Below are 15,003 nucleotides of genomic sequence, written 5' to 3'. Positions count from 1 at the left end.
CTCTCCGCAGACGAGATCAGGGTTCTGACAGACCAGGCCTCTGGAGGAAGAGAGGCCAGACAGACACCAGAGACACAATTAGACCAGACAGAGGAGACAGATTACAGAGCCAGCGATGAATTGCAGTCCTGTCAGATGGAGACAATCAAAATGGCCTCTGTGACACCTAAAATGGCCTCCGGTGTCTAGAAGCTAGCAGATCTCCTCTGCTGTCTGTATGACAGCAATACGCTCACATGGAAACTTAAAGCCTAAACCTCAAGACAGACAAAAAAATAAAAAATCCTGTTGAATTTTGATTGAAGGATGTTTTCCCCACAGTGAAACTCTCTTGGTAAATGAAGGTATGCTTTATAGATTTCATAACCGATGTGTAAGTGAATCTAAAACTGAATTGGTAGCTTATAGAATCTCCCTGTCCGTCCGTCCATCTCTCCATCTGTCTACCTGCCTTATCACACACACATTCCCTAACCTGTGTAATGAGGTGTCTGTGTCTTTATCCTGATTTGTATTACATAGAGTGTGCAGCCGTGTCGCCAGACCACCCCATCAGCACCACCCCCACCCACCCCTCTGTCCTCCCTCCCTCCTTCCTGTTCCCTTTTTTCCTGCCCTGCGAGCAGAGCGAGGACTAGGGTCACCAGCGTCTAGGTGATTTCTGATTTCTATCTGCAATTTCAATAGCAGCCAATGCCAGGGCCACTTCCATTAACATCTACTGCTACTTCTGCTGCTGATGCATTTTAAAGATTCCCTTTTTTCTTTACCCGCAATTCAAAGACAGTGTTTGAATTCAAATTACAAGGTTATGAGAGGTGTGGGCTATCTGAGGATAAGAAAATGCTAGCTTCAAAGGGATTCTTGTCATGATGATCGTAACGGAGTATTAAGAATGTGTTTACAATATTAGAAGACATTAGTCATAGATAGGATATATTCTCCAATTGGACACATTCCTTTATAACCAACAACATCAACCATATTAGAATTGAAATACTGAGAATATAACATTAGTACATTTAGAATCTGTTCAAACAATAGACTGTAACATAATTGCTCCCTCCCAACCCTGGAAAGAGAGGTAACCTTCTGTCAAGCAGATAGGAACACAGGGTGACTGAAAACTGATGGTTAAAAGCTCCTGGAAGTTTCCATCCACATCAGATAGAAAGATTACAGACGGGGAGGATTGTAATTTGATGAATATTAAAGCACCCAAGAGGAGCTTGGGAAATCATGACGTGAGACAGAGGCGCAACCAAACCTTGCTGGCGGCTCACTGCTCACTTCAGACCAAATTGATTTTTTATTCAAGAGGTCCACTGAATACAATATTACATTATAGCGTTATCTCACTCTGAAAGAGATTGGGACGCAGGATGATTTAATATGAGGCACCTAAAGCTAACACCAGCAAATTAAACACCATCACACACAATAAGCACCAGGCAGCTGATAGGGAAGGATGAAAAGCAGGGAATGAGAGAAAGAGAAAAGTAGAGAAAGAGGTAAAGAGAGAAGGAAGGAGGTAAGGAAAGAAGAACAGAAGAGGGGAAAGAGGGAAGGAAGGAAGCTCTCATTCTCTGCCGGCCCTTCCATCCTCGCCGTTCTTCTCCCCAGACTAGAGGTGAGAGGGAGGATAGCTTATCTGCATTAATGAAGCTGTCAGTGTCACCCTGACACCAGCTAGAAATACTGTTCCTGTTCCCCTGGCCCTGCCTCAGCCCTGCCACAGGTTCTGTCTCACTGGAGCCCCACAGCAGATAACCCCAGACTCACGAAGGGAGAGAGAGGGAGGGAGGGATGGAGAGAGGGATGGAGGGAACGGATGAGAATTCCTGGCTTATCAGGAGTTCCACAGTGAAGGAGGAGGATAATCCATTACAACTAGAATCATATCATCACGGCCTGGGATATGCCTCTGTGAACCACAGGATGACACACACATACACACACATACAGTGAAATATGGTGTATGTGAACCTTGCGTTTTTATAGTATGAGAGGCAGTGACAGGGATGATTCGAATCAAATCAAATTGTATTTGTCACATGCACCGAATACAACAGGTGTACACCTTACCGTGAAATGCTTACTTACAAGCCAACAATGCAGTTAAGAAAATAGAGTTAAGAAAGTATTTACTAAATAAACTAAAGTCAAAAATGTAAAACATTAAAAAGTAAAACAATAAAATAATGAGGCTATATACAGGGGGTACCGGTACCGAGTCAATGTGCGGGGGTACAGGTTAGTCAAGGTAATTTGTACCTGGCCTTATAAAGTAAATGGCACCCTATCCCCTATAAGTAATGCGCTATCTAAGGAATATAGGGTGTTAAACACTCGGTGAGGGGGTAACCATGGCAACAGAAAGGTTAGGGTTTTTTGGTCTTTTGTTTTTACCAGCTATATGCTACGGGAGCCCGGAGGCAATTTTCACTCTCCAGGAAGACTATTAAACACAATCTAGTTGGGAGGACCAGGGCCACTCACAGCACAGCAACACATACTGAAAGGTGGTCAGGATTCCAGATATATAGACCAAGGGGAGTTGTGATGATTTTCATATGTCCTCCATCACTTAATCTAAAGACATGCCTATATGAATGACCAGACACTGTTTATGAAACTGTTTATGGGAAGCACATTTATTAATTGTATTTATGTGTGGATAGCGATTTGCCTGACGACTCAAAATGAATTATTCCGGTGCTCTATGTTCGCTATATTCTTCAGTCTGAGACTGCCATCATTGAAATCATTTGTGGTGACATCAAAATGAGGGGTGTTGTAAAAAACAAAGTCATCAGCGTTTGGATAATTTCTAACCAATCAGAGAATCAAAGTCAATGACACATTTTCCAAATGCTGCTCTACCCAAATGTGTTCCGACTCTGGCCCAACCCATTGGTCTCTGTAACCAATCACAATGGTTAGAATGTATTTGCATTCTAGAAATCGTCTGGGAGGTACTCATATCCAGACTCATTGCGGAGAAGCAACTAATGTCCGTGGGCGTGACATAGCGTTTGGCTGGAGCAAGGAGTTTGGGTAGCCAGGCAAGATAGCGATGTCCTTTTGATTGATGGTCATCTGTGAAAGAGAGATGACACACACAGAGTTAGAGTTTATGGTCGCACACCGGCAATTGGTTTGTGCACGCAAAACCTTTTTTTGTGTCGCCCGGTTATAGTTCTCTTTCTAAACATTAATTTAATTACCAGGAAGTACAACTGTGATGTGATCCTGTTTAACAATTAAAATGTGAAAGTTAAGATTAAGAAATGTAAATGCTTACCTTAATTTCCTAGTTGTTTGAAGAGGGCTATCTGTCCATTTCCTGGTTTGAGTTCTGACGGGCAAATGGAGTGCGTTCAGGAGTGCATAGTTTATAGAGTGTTACAAGTAAGCTAGAGTTCCCAATTCCAGGTGGACATATATGTTCATATCTCAGTGTTCTTTCTGCTTAAAGCATGTGAAGGACTTTATTAATATGAGTGCTTATAGTAATTATTGTATGCTTAGGATCTGAAGATGTGTAGACTGAAATTACTGCCTGTTGAATGTTAATTGTTCATTAAACATGCCTCTTCCTATTGGTCAAATGCATGATTGGTAGTCGTATTTAAACCCTGTCCTTTCATTGTTTGAGAGACAGAGGCAGGGAACAGGTCGGCATGCTGCTGGTTTTAGATGTACACTTGACGCATGTGGTGTTCTTAATAAGAGCTGTATTTGATTCAGTTTATGTTCCTTGTGTTGCAACGTCCAGTTGATTATTTTTGTATATATTGTACAGTCACCGGCTGTCTTTCTTCACTTGCAAATAAAAAGCTTCACTCTGACAAGAAAAATCTCATCTACATTGTTTCTTCCTCACTGTTAGAATCTTCTCAGTAAGTTTGTGTATGTGTTAATGTACTAGGCTAGAAAGGTGATAGACAGGACAGGACACAGAAAGCAGACAGACAGACAGCTTTGTCTTTGTACAACCAGAGACTGAAGCAGCTCCCTCCACTCCCCTTGGTCTGTATGTCTGGAATCCTGACCACCTTTCAGTATGTGTTGCTGTGCTGTGAGTGGCCCTGGTCCTCCCTACTAGATTGTGTTTAATAGTTTTCCTGGAAAGTGAAAATAGCCTCCGGGCTCCCGTAGCATATGGCTAGTCCCTAACCTTTCAGTTGCCATGGTTACCCCCTTAGCGAGTGTTTGTGCCGGATAATTATCCAACATTTTGGGGTTGCCGCGGCGGCTGGAGTGTTCATGGAGACCTGCAGGTAGGATGGGCTGACTGACCTATCAGGAACAAATACACAGTGACATTATTACTGTCAATTATTGTCAATTAAAGTTTTGTCATTTGTGCTTCTCATGCATGAAAGGTGCAAGACATCCTGAGGACCTCACCTGTCTGCTCACTGTCAACAAGCTGGCAGTGTCTAGTTCTGTTTATGTATTCAATTAAGAGTGTCAAATGTGCACCATAGTGATGTGTCAAACACAACCTCACCAACAACAGGGCTAATAAAGGGAGGGAGAGAGTGAGTGAATGGGCAGAAGGAGAGAGAAAGACTGCAAGAGATGGAGGGAGAGGTAAAAGAAGAGAGAATGGCTGAAAGAGATGGAGAGAGATATATATCTAGGTCCAGGCTTCTTCTCCTCCTTGCTAACGAGCAGTCAGATCAAAGTAATGCAGGACAAAGACAGGCTTCCTCTCTCTCTCTCCTCTTCCTCTTTTCACTTTTCAAACCTTCTGCACCCCGCTCACCCCTCACCATCTCCCCTTCTCCTCCTCCTCACCAGCAGGTGAATATGGCCCTCACTGCCCTGGATTCCCAGAATCTATGGCTATAGACAAAAATATGGATTTCTCTCTACAATGGTATGTTATTACTCTCAAGCCTTATGGTTTGTATTAAACAAAAATAATAGATGTCGTTCTGGAAATCATAGCTCAGCCCACAGTAGGATGTTATAGGACTTCTTCCCAAGAAATAACACGTTGAGTTCCACTCCATTCCCTTCAATCCAACTGGATCTCAAACATCGATAAATACAGTATACAAGACAAGCAAAAAAAAGTCCTGAATTTAAAACATGGAAACAGCCACGCTTTTTTATTTTCGTTTCATTGCCTGTCATCAATTCCACCCTTCATACACACACACACACAGCCTCCAGTGTAATCCTAACTTGCCACCTTGAAGGATGTAATTAAATAGTCAGACATGAACGCACATCTTTTAGTCTAAATATATCTCTTTAAGGTGGGGGGGGGAGGGGGGGGGACACACAGCGCCCAGGAGGACTGGCACTGACAGACACTCACGTAGAGAAAGCCCCCCTTCCTTCTCTTTCTCTCTCTCCCTCTCTCTCTCTCTCCCTCTGTCTCTCTGTCCTCTCTCTCGCTCTCTCTCTCTCTCTGGCAGTGACAGACAGTCAGGTAGACAGACAGTGCCAGCTCTGTGCTCCAGCATGGCAACTCAAAGCAGATGTGAGCTGGGCGGCTTGTTCCTCCTGATTAATGTCCTCCAGCACTTTACCGCTCACGACTTCAAATGGCCGTCTGATGCCTGTAAAAAAGGAAGATGCTCAGACGCTGCGGCAGTGTTAACATTACAGCTGCTGGATCCCATTCAAACATGGCCTCCTCCGGCCATGACTGATCGCGTGACACTGTTTTTGGGGGGACGTTCTTTGTATTGATTGCAATGACGTGAAAACAAATGACTATACAGAAGACAGGGAAATGGAAGAGGAGGATAACCCTGTTTTTGTAGTACAGTAATATTGTATTCAAAAAGAGGTGGTGATGTTTCTCAATCATTCTGAACGGTTTGTTGAGTGTGGCTTCACAAGTCAATATTATGGCTGCTATTGTGCCATACCACCCAGTAGCATGTGTTACACTGGGACCAAATAAATAAGGAAAATACCTTTATATGATCCACAAGATATGTGCCATCCCACTGGGCAAAAACAGGTTGAATCAACGTTGTTTCCACGTCATTTAGACAAAGAAATTCAATGTGATGATGTTGAATCAACGTGGAAAACGAATTGGATTTGCAAAAGGTAATCGGCGCAAGGGAATTTCGTCTTTTTTTCATCCAACTTTTAACCTAAATCCAATGACCTGGTGACATTTTTTGTTGATTTCACATTGAATTTACGTTAGTTGACAACTCAACTAAATGTAAATCAAAACTTCAATCTTAGAAAGAAGGATTCCGAAAGGGTTCTTCGGTTGTCCCCATAGGAGAACCCTTTTGGGTTCCAGGTAGAACCCTTTTTGGTTCCACGTAGAACCCTACTGGGTTCCATGTAGAATCCTCTGTGGAAAGGGTCCTACATGGAACCCAAAAGGGTTCTACATGGAACCGAAAAGGGTTCCTTAAAGGATTCTCCTATGGGGACAGCCGAAGAACCCTTTTATGTTCTAGATAGCACCTTTTTTTTCTAAGGGTGTAGACGCTGAAATGACGTCTGTGCCAAGTGGGATGTGTAGTGTTTTTATTGATAGATAGATGGAGGACGAGAGAGAGAGAGAGAGAGAGAGAGAGAGAGAGAGAGAGCGAGAGAGAGAGAGAGAGAGAGAGAGAGAGAGAGAGAGAGAGAGAGAGAGAGAGAGAGAGAGAGAGAGAGAGAGAGAGAGAGAGGGTGAGAACGAGAAGGAGAAGGAGAGAGGGAGAGAAGGAGAGACCTGACAGATATCATACCATTTCCTCTGCTACAGGGCTATTAACATTTTTGAGAGATGGATAGAGAGAGAGAGAGAGAGAGAGAGAGAGAGAGAGAGAGAGAGAGAGAGAGAGAGAGAGAGAGAGAGAGAGAGAGAGAGAAGAGAGAAAGAGAGAGAGAAGGAGAGACCTGACAGATATCACACCGTCTCCTCTGCTACAGGGCGATTAACTTTTATGTGCTGGGATTTATTTATTTGCCAAATCTACTGTGAGAAATCAATGAAGCAGCTCTGACTTATGTATGTTTAATATGATATGTATCACAAACACTACATGAACGTCGATCTGCACATATGCCTCTGAATGCACCCCCAACCGCCCCAGCCCCCTCAGCCACCGACCCACCTGGCCATCACTCACTCTGTTTATCCTTTATTCTCCAACCCAGCAGCGTGGATATCATGCCAAGTATCTCAGACCATCATAACAGTCATAACAAGTATCACATTACTGATGTTGAGTCAGAGACGCTGAAAGGCTGGGGCGCAGGAGGGAGCAACAAAGCCGACCCTACCCTGACGCCATGCCCGGCCCACCCAGTGTCCAGTGCCCCGCGTCTCTCTTTCATGGTCTACCCAGGCCTGATGTGTCTCTCCATGGCCTGGTGAGTTGTCCAGACCCCTGACTGCACTGCCCTGCCCGCCCCCTCCAGACCTCATTAATTCATCAAACACTCCAGGATTTAGCCTGTCTGTCTGCTCACTGCTCTGCTGCTGGAAGTTTCTGAAACACTGGTTAAACACACGCATGCAAACACACACACACACACACACACACACACACAGATACACACACAGACACCCTCCTCCCTCCTCCTCCCACACTCCTGATGGTTCTGATCTGCCAGACAAACTTTTAATGCACTTGTACCATTCCATCAGGCCCGGCTGGAGGGTGTCCTATACATATGTACCATCTCATCAGGATCCACGGGGGACAGATTCATTATAGTGTCTGTGGGAATAAGGATGTGTGCCGAGACCACCAGGGGGGCTGGAGGGGGGCCGGGGGAGTGGGAAGAGGCCGGCACCACTGAGAGGACCACACATGCACTCACACAAACACACACACAGGAAATAAAACACTCTGTAAAGTGCCCCTTACCACCAGACCCCGAGCCTAGACCCATCACCTCGCCCCCACCTGCCCCGTCCAAAACCACCCACCCTACCCCACCCCACAGCCCCAGGACACTAGATGCAGATCAGGCAGCAGGGGGTTGTGGGGTGTCTTGGGAGAAAAGGAGCAGTTCATTTATCACACTGATGCAACTCTAATGAAGTGATAATGCATTAACACATTCACCAGGGTGGAGGAGAGGGGCAGGGGGATGGGATGGAGGAGGGGAGGGGCAGGGGGATGGAGGAGGGGAGGGGCAGGGGGATGGAGGAGGGAGGGGCAGGGGGATGGAGGAGGAGAGGGGCAGGGGGATGGAGGAGGGGAGGGGCAGGGGGATGGAGGAGGGGAGGGGCAGGGGGATGGAGGAGGAGAGGGAGAGGGAGAAGGGGATGGAGGAGGAGAGGGGCAGGGGGATGGAGGAGGGGAGGGAGGGGGGATGGAGGAGGAGAGGGAGAGGGGGATGGAGGAGGAGAGGGGCAGGGGGATGGATGGAGGAGGAGAGGGGCAGGGGGATGGAGGAGGAGAGGGAGAGGGAGAGGGGGATGGAGGAGGAGAGGGGCAGGGGGATGGAGGAGGGGAGGGAGAGGGGGATGGAGGAGGAGAGGGAGAGGGGGATGGAGGAGGAGAGGGGCAGGGGGATGGATGGAGGAGGAGAGGGGCAGGGGGATGGAGGAGGGGAGAGGGAGGGAGAGGAGGGGGGAGGGTTTGAGAAAAATATGTTCTCTCAGAGTAGGTTGACCAGAGAGGTCCTCTAGACACACACACACAAACACGCACACACACACAAACACACACACAGCGTTGCAACACAGTTAGAGTACAAATACAGACACCTTTTACTCTTTTCTCTTTGCAGAACTGAGGGAGAGAGGCTCTTTAGTTCACAGCTCTCCAGACATCATCTAACAGCAACTACATTGGAGTTTTCTGTCCTTTCCCTGAAAGCTGTTCACCCCAGTGGAATAGCCTATGGTGCAGACAATGAGAGAAACACCACCAACCTGTCCTGTAAATGACTGTAATTCTGCCTCCGTGGGTTTGTCCCCATGGCTCACAAAACACTGCAGATGGGGGGCTCCACACCTCTTCACAGCACAGCCAGAGAAAATGACCAATTCACACATCGGCTTGAGACTACTGAGACTACATTTAATAGTCACTATAATCATACACCAACCATGTCCAGACCACCACCATCTATATATCTATCTACTTATCTAAAATGTTTCCCCTATATTCATTTAGCAGTAAAAAAAAACGTAATGTAATTTTAATATATTTCTGCCGAGACAAGCTTTTAAATGGATAGTCGTTGACTCAATGACTGGAAGTCTATGGGAACAACTAGCATGTCATTGCGCTAACGCCTTGCCACCACTGCTGAACAAAATCCTAGGGGAAACATCTATCATACCGAGAAAACATGACGCTCTCCGTAGGCCTACTCCGGGCAAGTACATGATGGTATAACAGTGAGAATCAATGGCAGTATTGATCCTAGATGGGCTCCAAGCTGACATACTGTATTAGAAACTCATCTGTGGTAGATATTAGTGAGATTGAAGTAACAGAGAACATAATTATGTTTCTGAGAATCCTCTCAGGCTGGAGGAGATCAGAGAGGAAGTGAAACTGTGAGAAACACTGTAGAGAAACACTGTAGAGAAGCGCTGTAGAGAAAACACTGTAGAGAAACACTGTAGAGAAGCGCTGTAGAGAAACACTGTAGACAAACTCTCCTATTTATGTATGTCTTCAGAAAACATCTCAGCCGACTGAGTCACAGCAAGGGGGAGGAAAGAGAGAACTCTCTCTCTCTCTCTCTCTCTCCTCTCTCTCTCTCTCACTCTCTCTCTCTCTTCTCCTTCCCCTCTCTCTCTTCCCCAAACTCCTTCTATCAACTACTTTCTCTCTCTCTCTCTCTCTCTCTCTCTCTCTCTCTCTCTCTCTCTCTCTCTCTCTCTCTCTCTCTCTCTCTCTCTCTCTCTCTCTCTCTCTCTCTCTCTCTCTCTCTCTCTCTCTCTCTCTCTCTCTCTCTCTCTCTCTCTCTCTCTCTCTCTCTCTCTCTCTCTCTCTCTCTCTCTCTCTCTCTCTCTCTCTCCCCCAAACTCCTTCCATCCCATCAGCCAACAGTTTGCAGGTAGTGAATATCCTTACATCAGAGGATGGAGCAGGAACTCACAAAATATGCTGCTGTGATCCACTTCAATCACTCCACCCCACTGACTGTGAAAGCATGTCTTCCTATTGATTACACTGAACAGCAGCCAGTAGTGACAACTCCACTACATTGGTAATGTAAAAGTCTGCCAGAGTTTCAAGAAAGGGAGCAACATCTGTAGCCTGTACTGCAGAAAGCTACAAACTATCACAGTATAGAGTGATACTTGTGAGGGGCAACAATGTCATTAACCTAACCACGATATGTCTCTGTGTGTGCGTGTGCGTGTGTGTTTGTATATATGTGTGTGTGCTCATGTCCATGTGACTGTGTCTGAGTGCATCCATCTGTGTGTATGTGCTTGCTTGAACAGTATATGCATATTTATGTAGGAGTGAGTGAATGTTAACACAGTAGCACACACACACACACACCAATGAGTGACATTTAGAAAAATGATCAATACTTAGAAAAGCAGTTGTATTACTATAGAGTTTACAGCAGCCGGGATTTATTTGAGCTCCAGGCTAAGGTAAGATCAAGGGAGCGTGGGGTGGTGGTGAGGAGGGGGAGACGGGGAGTGAGGAGGGGGGATGGCAGTCGAGACGACCAGGCTCGTAAAACACCAGGCCATTATCGTCATCCTTTGATGCAGAGCTTAGCATTCAACACATCAATTTCATTCTGTTACGGACGGCTCGGGATACATTTGGAATTCAGTTACTGTTTCATATTACGCCATTTATTCGGTGGGGGGAGATGGGATGGAGTGGTGAGATGGGGATGGAGAGAGGCTGGAGGTCTGGTGGGAAGAGAGAGAGAGGCCTCCCAGGCGTGCTCGGTCAGCGACTATGGTGGTAATGGCTGTAATATTCCCCCCACACACCCAGTGCACATCAGCCATGGGAGGGAAGCATTAGAATAAAGAATCTGTGTTGCTTTAACATTTAACATTTTTAACACAGGGCCTGCCAACTAAACAAGAGTTCAGCCTAGAGGTCAGCTGTAGAGAGAGGCAGAGATAGAGAGAGAAAGAGAGCAGAGAGAGAGAGAGAGAGAGAGAGAGAGAGAGAGAGAGAGAGAGAGAGAGAGCGAGAGAGAGAGAAGAGAGAGAGAGAGAGAGAGAGAGAGAGAGAGAGAGGGTGAGAACGAGAAGGAGAAGGAGAGAGGGAGAGAAGGAGAGACCTGACAGATATTATACCATTTCCTCTGCTACAGGGCTATTAACATTTTTGAGAGATGGATAGAGAGAGAGAGAGAGAGAGAGAGAGAGAGAGAGAGAGAGAGAGAGAGAGAGAGAGAGAGAGAGAGAGAGAGAGAGAGAGAGAGAGTGAGAGAGAGAGAGAGAGAGAGGGAGAGAGTAGAGAGTAGAGAGTGAAGGAGTAAGTGAGAGATAGAGACAAGTAGACAGAGAGTGAAGGAGAGAGGGAGCGCTAGTAGGCGGAGTGAAAAATCCATACAGCCCTCATATGTACATGGAAGAGGTTCTGAACTGCCGTCCATCTCTTCCCTGCCTGCCAGCCAAGAAGAACTAGGTCTGTCTTATTAACTCCAATACATGGTCTATAAGATTCGAGAAGCATCAAACCTTCCTATCCCCACCTCTCTGTTTTATTCATATAAATGAGACCACACACACACGCTCACGCAGGCACACACACACAACCACGCACACACACATACACCAATAAACACACACACACCAAATCCAAAAAGTCCATAACATTCGTTCAGCTCATACAGCTAATCCACCTGATTAGAGAAAACCTACAGCACCTTCCTCGATGGGCCTTAATTCATATACTACAGAGAGAAGGAATAAACAACATTTAATAAGCATATCCTGTTCAATCCATAATGTGTTTACATTTCAATAAATTCACACTGATTGGTCTTGTTCAACTTCCTAGGGGAAGGAAGAAATCTAAACAGATTCAGATGTATTTTTATTTTATTGAGAGGATCTTCTTTGGTGATAAGATCAGAAAGCAGTTGATAATCAGCTGACCTTTCTGAAGGATATATCCAACTGATAATCAGCTGACCTTTCTGAAGGATATATCCAACTGATAATCAGCCCACCTTTCTGAAGGATATATCCAACTGATAATCAGCCCACCTTTCTGAAGGATATATCCAACTGATAATCAGCCCACCTTTCTGAAGGATATTTCCAACTGATAATCAGCCCACCTTTGTCACGGTTTCTGCCGAGGCTGCTCCTTCTCCTTGTTCGGGCAGGCTTCGGCGGTCGTCGTCTCCGGAGTACTATCTGCCACCGTTCTATGTTTCGATGTTTGTTTGGTTTTGTCTGTTTTGTTACACCTGTTCCTTGTTAGTGTTAATTATGCGTCCTATAAGTTCTCTTGGGTTTTGTCATGTGTTGTGTGTAATTGTTCGTTGTCATTAAACCTTGACAGAATTACACACCATTCACCATGGAATCAGCAGGAGCAGCCGCACCTACCGAGATTATTGAGGAGCGCCTTCGTGGACAGGAGGACAGGATCAACCAGATCGGGCACGCTCTGGATAGAGTGATGAACACCCTCCATCGATGGGAGACCAGCGGGGTACCCACGCCCCCACCTACCACACCATCACCATCGGTCAGTCCACCTGTCCAACTTCCGGAACCCAGTGGGATTCGGCTCTCGCTCCCAAGGGCGTACGACGGCACCGCTGCCGGGTGTCAGGGTTTCCTGTTGCAAGTCGAACTCTACCTCGCCACCGTACCCCCGGCGCCCTCGGGACACGAGAGCGTTTCCGCCCTCATCTCCTGTCTCACCGGCAAGGCATTGGAGTGGGCCAACGCCGAATGGAGGAGGATAGACGCCGCAACGATCACCTATGCGGAGTTCTCCCGCCGCTTCCGGGCAGTGTTCGACCATCCACCTGAGGGGAAGGTGGCGGGGGAGCGTCTATTCTACCTCCGGCAGGGGATGAGGAGCGCTCAAGAGTTTGCACTGGAGTTCCGGACTCTAGCGGCAGATGCAGGGTGGAATGAGCGGGCCCTCATAGATCACTTCCGCTGCAGCCTCCGGGAGGACGTCCGTAGAGAGTTGGCGTGCAGGGACACCACTCTTACGTTTGACCAATTGGTTGACATGGCCATTCGGCTAGACACCCTGCTCGCCACCCGCGGACGTCCTGGGTGGGGGTCGCCCATTCCACCCTCCAGCACCTCCGAGCCGAGTCCTATGGAGCTCGGGGGTGCTGGCGCTAGAGAACGGAGGAGAAGGAGCCCGAGGGGGGCCGTCCCCTGCACCAACTGTGGCCGTGGAGGGCACACCGCGGCTAGGTGCTGGGGAGGGTCTCCTGGAGGACGAGACGGCAGGCCACACATTGGGGAGTCCTCCCAGGTGAGTAGGCGCCCCACTTACCCAGAGCTTTCTGTCGTGCACATAACCATACCTGTTTGTTTTTCACAGGTTGCACCTCGTTCCCAGCATAAGGTGCTATCAGATTCAGGCGCAGCTGGGAATTTTGTAGATCGTACATTTTGTATAGAGTTAGGGATCCCTCTCCATCCGGTTAATAATCCCTTCCCTGTACATGCCCTAGATAGCCGTCCGTTAGGATCCGGGTTGATTAGGGAGGTCACAGTGCCACTTAGGATGGAGACGCAGGGGGGTCATGAGGAGACGATTCAGCTATATCTGATCGACTCTCCTGCGTATCCGGTGGTGCTGGGGCTTCCCTGGTTGATTACTCATGATCCTACCATTTCGTGGCGAGAGAGGGCTCTTAAGGGGTGGTCTGCCCAGTGTGTGGGGCTATGTCTGGGTGTTTCCGTAGGGGCGACCTCGGTGGAGAGTCCAAACCAAATGCACGTTCCCCCCGAGTATGAGGATTTAGCACTCGTGTTTAGCAAGGCGAGGGCGGCGCGATTGCCACCTCATAGACAGGGGGATTGTGCGATAGACCTCCAGGCAGGAGCTGCGCTCCCGCGGAGCCATGTGTATCCTTTGTCACAAGAGGAGAAGAGGGCGATGGAGACATACATTGCCGAGTCTCTGAGACAGGGATACATACGGCCCTCCACTTCCCCTGCGTCCTCGAGCTTCTTTTTTGTGAAGAAAAAAGATGGAGGTTTGCGCCCGTGTATTGATTACCGCGGTCTCAATCAGATTACTGTGAAATATAGTTATCCACTCCCTCTGATTGCGACTATGACGGAGTCATTACACGGGGCACGGTTCTTCACAAAATTGGACCTCAGGAGCGCATACAACTTGGTGCGCATTAGAGAGGGCGATGAATGGAAGACAGCATTTGGTACTACCTCGGGTCATTACGAGTATCTCGTCATGCCATACGGGTTAATGAATGCTCCATCAGTCTTCCAATCCTTTGTGGATGAGATTTTCCGGGACATGCAGGGGCAGGGAGTGGTCGTGTACATAGACGATATTCTGGTGTACAGTTCTACCCGAGCCGAGCATGTAGCCCTGGTGCGCCGAGTGTTGAGGAGGCTGTTGGAGCATGACCTGTATGTCAAGGCAGAGAAATGTCTGTTCTTCCAGGAGTCGGTCTCCTTTTTGGGTTATCAGTTGTCCGCGTCAGGGGTGAAGATGGAGGTTGACCGTGTGTCAGCCGTGCGTAATTGGCAAACCCCAACCACGGTTAAGGGCTTTGCGAATTACTACCGGAGGTTTATCCGGGGTTTTGGACAGGTGGCAGCTCCCATAACGTCCCTTCTGAAGGGGGGTCCGGTGCGCTTGCGGTGGTCAGCTGAGGCGAACAGGGCTTTTGGGAGACTGAAGGACCTGTTTACTTCGGCTCCGGTGCTGGCGCATCCGGATCCCACTTTACCATTCCAAGTGGAGGTGGACGCGTCAGAAGCCGGTATCGGGGCCGCTCTCTCGCAATGGTCCGGCACACCACCTAAACTCCGCCCCTGTGCTTTTTACTCGAAAAAGCTCAGTCCGGCGGAGCGAAATTATTACGTAGGGGACAGGGAGCTGTTAGCCG

Source organism: Coregonus lavaretus, assembly GCF_964263955.1.
Source record: "Coregonus lavaretus genome assembly, chromosome: 13".
NCBI lineage: Eukaryota > Metazoa > Chordata > Actinopteri > Salmoniformes > Salmonidae > Coregonus > Coregonus lavaretus.
The sequence above is the reverse complement of the archived record's forward strand: the minus strand, read 5'-3'. Positions refer to the sequence as shown.